A 6,988-nucleotide genomic window follows, 5' to 3' on the forward strand; every position below is an offset into this window, starting at 1 on the left:
CAGATGTGGGAATTCAGGATACCCAATGGTTTCCCTGATGACTATATCTGTGGGAAGTGCACCCAACTTCAACGCCTGACTGACCAGGCCAGAGAGTTGGAGCTGGAGTTGGATGTATTCAGGTTCATTGGGGAGTCTGAAGAGATTACAGATGAGACTTTTGAAGAGGTAGTCACAACCAGACTACAGTCTTTGGACAGTAGATTGGTGACCACCAGGAGAAGTAAGGGGATTAAGAAATCAGTGCAGGGTTCCCCTGTGGCTGTTCCCCTCAGCAGCAAGTACATGCCTTTGGATACTGCTGGGGAGAGGGGGGTGACCCATCAGATTACAGCAGCAGCTTCCAGGCTGGTGGCACTGTGGTCAGCTCTGAGCCTTGACAGGGAAGGGTAAAATCAGGTAGTGTGGTAATTAGAGGGGACTTGATAATTAGGGGGACAGAAAGGAGATTCTGTGGCTGCAAAAGAGACACCAGGATGATGCGTTGCCTCCTGTGTGCTGGGATCCTTGATGCATGAGAGAGCCGCTGCAGGATATTCTCAAGGGGGAGGGTAATAACCAGCGATACAGCCAGTGGTGCATATTGGCACCAATGACATGGGCAGAAAGGGGGAAGAGGTCCTACGCTGTGAGTATATAGAGTTAGGAAAGAGGTTGAAGAGAAGGACCTTCCAAGGTTGTAATCACCTGATTATTCCCTGTGACTTGGGCTAGTGCAGGTAAGAATGGGGTGATAACACGGATGAATGAATCGCTGCAGAGATGGTGCAGGGGACAGGGTTTCAAGTTCTTGGATCATTGGAACCTTTTCTGTGGAAGGGGTGTCTTGTACAAGAGGGACGGGTTGCACCTGATCTTGAGGGGAACCAATATCCCGGCCACAAGGTTTGCTGATGCTACTCAGGGGAGTTTAAACTAGTTTTGCAGGAGTCTGAGGACCAGAGCCCCAGGTCGTTAATAGAAGAATCGGACCAGAAGGTAGATGTCAACGAAGATATTGAAAGGCAAAATCACAATAACATATGGTGGGTCAGATAGTTTGAAGTGTGTATATGTTAATGCTAGGAATATTATGAGTAAGGGTGAGGAACTTAGAGCATAGAGCAATACTTGGAACTACGATATTGTAGCCATTACTGAAACTTGGTTGAGAGAGGGGCAGCAATGGGTGATTAATATACCAGGTTTTCAAAGTTTTCGAATAGGTAGAAGTGGTGGGAAAAGAGGAGGTGGAGTTGCACAACTAATCAGGGACAATATCACAGCTGCACTTAGGAGATGTAATGGAGGGGTCAGACACTGAGTCCATTTGGGTGGAGCTCAGGAATAGGAAGGGTGCAATCACACTGATGGGATTGTACTACAGATCCCTCTAATAGCCACCAGGATGTTAAGGAATGGATATATAATCAGATAAAGGAAATGTGTAAAAATAATAGGGTTGTCATGGGGGATTTCAACTTCCCCTGATATAAACTTGGACCTTAGTCTAAGGTAGTGGTCGCCAACCCATCGATAGCGATCGACTGGTCGATCTTTGAGACTTTCCTGGTAGATCCTGAAAAAAAAAAGAAAAATAAATACACAAATAGTGTTGAGAGATTGTTTCCGGGTTGCGGTGTTTTAGTTCCGTTCTTTCTGCCCAGTGCACATGTGTGTAGCTCCCCTGCCACGCACTACACAGTGTACTTCAGTGGTCCCCAACCACCGGGCCGCGAGGAAATGATCTGAGTCAACTGCACCTTTCCTCATTCCCTGTCATGCCAACTGTTAAATGCACGCAAAGTCATCAGTCGCCTAAACGCAGTGATACCCTCGCACCAGGGATCACTGGTTGGCCTTGGGTAACCGGCCGCCTCACGCGGCCGGCGAGAAGTGCCGTTGCTACTGGCCTGGAGTGCGGACAATGGGCGCTGCCTCTAAACCTGTTTAGCACACCAAATGTTTGTGGGGAACCCAGTGCTAAAATATTCTCAAACGACCTAATTCGTGCTCAGGGTTTCGCAAATAGCAGAGCAGCTACCTCACTGCGATCTACTGAAACAAATTTTTGTCTGCCAATAGATCCTACAAGGGGGGGCGGGCCCGCTCCCTGTCGCACTCCTCGCTCGCTAGGTCCGTCGCTCTCTCCGGACTGCGATCGCTGCGGTCCTGGTACGGGGACCTCCGGCCCTCACCTTGTCCTCTCACCCCACCACGATCAGCTGCACCTGGCCAAGGTGTCTGGCAGCAGGCGGGCGGGAGGCTGGAGTTCGGGCCCGGTGGCTGTCTAATGAGGCAATGAAACACTCAAAACTGCTTCGGCATCCTGAGTCCAAGCGCCCTGCACTTAAGGACAAACACATTGAGATTTTTTCAGCAGAAAAAATGTGAGTAAGCAGGACAGAAGTAAATGCTGAGAGCCACGAAAACTAAATTGCGGAATAGACTGGACATGAGGAACCTGCTTCAAGTATCCCTGTATTCTGGTCGTGATCAACACCCACCCCCTGTCGGCCGGTCCGCAAGAATATTGTCAATATTAAACCGGTCCGCGGTGCAAGAAAGGGTGGTGACCCCTGGTGTACATTATTTCTACTTCCGGGTTGTGGGGTTTTACTTCTGGTTTCTGCTCGGTGCACATGCGTGTGACTAACCGATTTAGTAGGGTCGATCTTACCTTTCACTGAGGCCGAGGTAGGGGATCTTGGACTTAAAAAGGTTGGTGACCACTAGTCTAAGGGGTTTAGATGGGGCTGAATTTGTTAAGTGTATCCAGGAAGTTTTCTTAAATCAATATGTGGACAGTCCAACAAGTGGAGGGTCTGTACTGGATCTGGTGTTGGGTAATGAGCTTGGCCAGGTGACTGAACTTTCAGTGGATGAACAGTTAGGGAATAATGACCAGAACTCCTCAACATTCTGTGATAAGTGGAGTTCCGCAGGGATCTGTGCTGTTTGTAATGTATATAAAGGACCTGGATGAAAATGCAGATGGGTGGGTTAGTAAATCTGTGGATGATACCAAGATTGGTGCAGTTGCGGAGAGTGTAGAAGACTGGCAAAAAATACAGAGTAATATAGACCAGTTTCAGATATGGGCTGAGAAATAGCAGATGGAGTTTAACCTAGATAAATGTGAGGTATTGCACCTCAGCAGGGCAAATACAAGGAGACTGTACATTGTTATGGGCTGCTGAGTAGAGGGATCTTGGGATCCAAGTTCATAGCTCCTTGAAAGTGGCCACAGTGGATAAAAATGTCACGACCACAGATTTGGCAGTGCAGCAGATTCAGCAATTGTGCTCATGAATATGCGCGTGTCAGCTAATTATTATTTCATTGTGATAGTATTTAACTCCATTCATGTCATCGTAGTATTTGTCGAGACTTGGACACAGCAATGCTTCGCTGCCTGCTTGCAATCGACAATAGACAATAGACAGTAGATGCAGGAATAGGCCATTCAGCCCTTCTAGCCAGCACCACCATTTACTGTGATCATGGCTGATCATACACAATCAGTACCCCATTCCTGCCCTCTCCGCATATCCCCTGACCCCGCTATCTATAACAGCTTTATCTAACTCTCTCTTGAAAGCATCCAGAGACTTGGCCTCCACTGCCTTCTGGGGCTGAGCATTCCACATATCCACCACTCTCTGGGTGAAAAAGTTTTTCCGCATCTCTGTTCTAAATGGCCTACCCCTTATTCTTAAACTGTGGCCTCTAGTTCTGGACTCACCCATCAGTGGGAACATGCTTACTGCCTCCAGCGTGTCCAATCCCTTAATACTCTTATATGTTTCAATCAGATCCCCTCTCATCCTTCTAAATTCCAGTGTATACAAGCCCAGTCGCTCCAATCTTTCAACATATGACAGTCCCATCATTCCAGGAATTAATCTTGTGAACCTACGCTGCACTCCCTCAATAGCAAGAATGTCCTTCCTCAAATTTGGAGACCAAAACTACACACAATACTCCAGGTGGGGTCTCACCAGGGCCCTGTACAGCTGTAGAAGGACCTCTTTACTCCTATACTCAATTCCTCTTGTTATAAAGGCCAGCATGCCATTAGCTTTCTTCACTGCCTGCTGTACCTGCATGCTTGCTTTCATTGACTGATGTACAAGAACACCTAGATCTCGTTGTACTTCCCCTTTTCCTAACTTGACTTCATTTAGATAGTAATCTGCCTTCCTGTTCTTTCCACCAAAGTGGATAACCTCACACTTATCCACATTAAACTGCATCTGCCAAACAGCTGCCCACTCACCTAGCCTATCCAAGTCACCCTGCATTCTCATAACATCCTCCTGACATTTCACATTGCCACCCAGGTTTGTGTCATCGGCAAATTTGCTAATGTTATTTTTAATCCCTTCATCTAAATCATTAATGTATATTGTAAACAGCTGCGGTCCCAGCACCGAACCTTGCGGTACCCCACTGGTCACAGCCTGCCATTCCGAAAGGGACCCGTTAAATGCTACTCTTTGTTTCCTGTCAGCCAGCCAATTTTCAATCCATGTCAGTACTCTGCCCCCAATAGCATGTGCCCTAAATTTGCCCACTAATCTCCTATGTGGGACTTTATCAAAGGCTTTCTGAAAGTTCAGGTACACTACATCCACTGGCTCTTCCTTGTCCATTTTCATAGTTACATCCTCAAAAAACTCCAGAAGATTAGTCAAGCATGATTTTCCCTTCGTAAATCCATGCTGACTCGGACTGATCCTTCTACTGCTATCCAAATGTGTTGTAATTTCCTCTTTTATAATTGACCCCAGCATCCTTCCCACCACTGACTTCAGGCTAACCGGTCTATAATTCCCTATTTTCTCTCTCCCTCCTTTCTTGAAAAGTGGGACAACATTAGCCACCCTCCAATCAGCAGGAACTGTTCCTGAATCTATAGAACATTGGAGGATGATTACCAATGTGTCCACGATTTCTAGAGCCACCTCCTTAAGTACCCTGGGATGCAGACCATCAGGTCCCGGGGACTTATCAGCCTTCAGACTCAACAGTCTATCCAACACCGTTTCTTGCCTAATATAAATTTCCTTCAGTTCATCCATTACCCTAGTTCCTTTGACCACTATTACATCTGGGAGATTGTTTGTGTCTTCCCTAGTGAAGACAGATCCAAAGTACCTGTTCAACTTATCTGCCATTTCCTTGTTCCCCATAATAAGTTCACCCGTTTCTGTCTTCAATGGCCCAATTTTGGTCTAACTATTTTTTTGCTATTCACATACCTAAAGAAGCTTTTACTATCCTCCTTTATATTCTTCGCTAGTTTACCTTTGTACCTCATTTTTTCTTGGCGTATTGCCTTTTTTGTTATCTTCTGTTGCTCTTTAAAAGCTTCCCAGTCCTCTGGTTTCCTGCTCATCTTTGCTATGTTACACTTCTTCTCTTTTATTTTTATACTGTCCTTTACTTCCCTTGTCAGCCATGGCCGCCCCTTACTCCCCTTAGGATCTTTCTTCCTCTTTGGAATGAACCGATCCTGCACCTTCTGCATTATTCCCAGAAATACCTGCCATTGTTGTTCCATTGTCTTCCCTGCTAGGGTATTGTTCCATTGAACTTTGGCCAGCTCCTCCCTCATAGCTCCATAGCTCCCTTTGTTCAACTGTAATACTGACACATGTGATTTTCCCTTCTCCTTCTCAAATTGTAGGTTAAACATACCATATTATGGTCACTACCTCCTAATGGCTCCTTTACCTCGAGGTCCCTGATCAAATCCGGTTCATTGCACAACACTAAATCTAGAATTGCCTTCTTCCTGGTAGGCCCCAGTACAAGCTGTTCTAAGAATCCATCTCGGAGGCACTCCACAAACTCCCTTTCTTGGGGTCCAGTACCATCCTGATTCTGCCAGTCTACCTGCATGTTGAAATCCCCCATGACAACTGTATCATTACCTTTGCGACATGTCAATTTTAACTCTTCATTCAACTTACACCCTACATCCAGACTACTGTTTGGGGGCCTGTAGTTAACTCCCATTAGGGTCTTTCTACCCTTAGGATTTCTCAGTTCTATCCATACTGACTCTACATCCCCTGATTCTATGTCCCCCCTCGTAAGGGACTGAATATCATTCCTCACCAACAGAGCCACCCCACCCCCTCTGCCCACAGTCTGTCCTTTCGATAAGACGTATATCCTTGAATATTCATTTCCCAGGCCCTGTCCGCTTGAAGCCATGTCTCTGTTATCCCCACAACATTGTACTTGCCAATTTCCAGCTGAGCCTCAAGCTCATCTACTTTTTTCCTTATACTTCGTGCTTTCATATATAATACTTTTAATTTGTTACTCCCCTCACCTTTCATATCACTTCCTATTTCACTTGGCCATACTATATGATCTCTTCTTGAGCTTTCTGCTACATTGATTCTGTTGTGCTTTTTAACTTTTCCTATTTTCACTTTCCCTTTAACGCCATCTTTATATTTCCAGTTCATCCCCTCCCTCCCACTACTTAGTTTAAACACATCCGTGTTGCTGTGGCAAACCTGTCTGCCAGAATGCTGGTTCCCCGCCTATTAAGGTGCAACCCGTCCCTTTTGTACAATTCATCCCTACCCCAAAACAGATCCCAGTGGTTCAAGAATGTAAATCCTTGCTTCCTGCACCAGTTCCTCAGCCACACATTCAGATCCATTATCTCCCTGTTCCTGCCCTCTCCAGCACGAGGAACTGGAAGCAAACCAGAGATAACCACCCTGGAAGGCCTGCTTTTCAGCCTTCTTCCGAGTTCTCTGAAGTCCCGCTGCAGAATGTCCTTCCTCTTCTTCCCGATGTCATTTGTGCTGACATGCACTACCACTTCCAGCTGTTCACCTTCACCCTTGAGGATTCCCTGCAATCGGTCTGTGATGTCCTGGATCCTGGCACCAGGGAGGCAACACACCATCCTTAAATCTCGCCTGTTGCCGTAGAAATCCCTTTCCATACCTCTTACTATGGAGTCCCCTACTACCACAGC

This window comes from Hemitrygon akajei, chromosome 3 (genome assembly GCF_048418815.1).
Source record: "Hemitrygon akajei chromosome 3, sHemAka1.3, whole genome shotgun sequence".
Taxonomy (NCBI): domain Eukaryota; kingdom Metazoa; phylum Chordata; class Chondrichthyes; order Myliobatiformes; family Dasyatidae; genus Hemitrygon; species Hemitrygon akajei.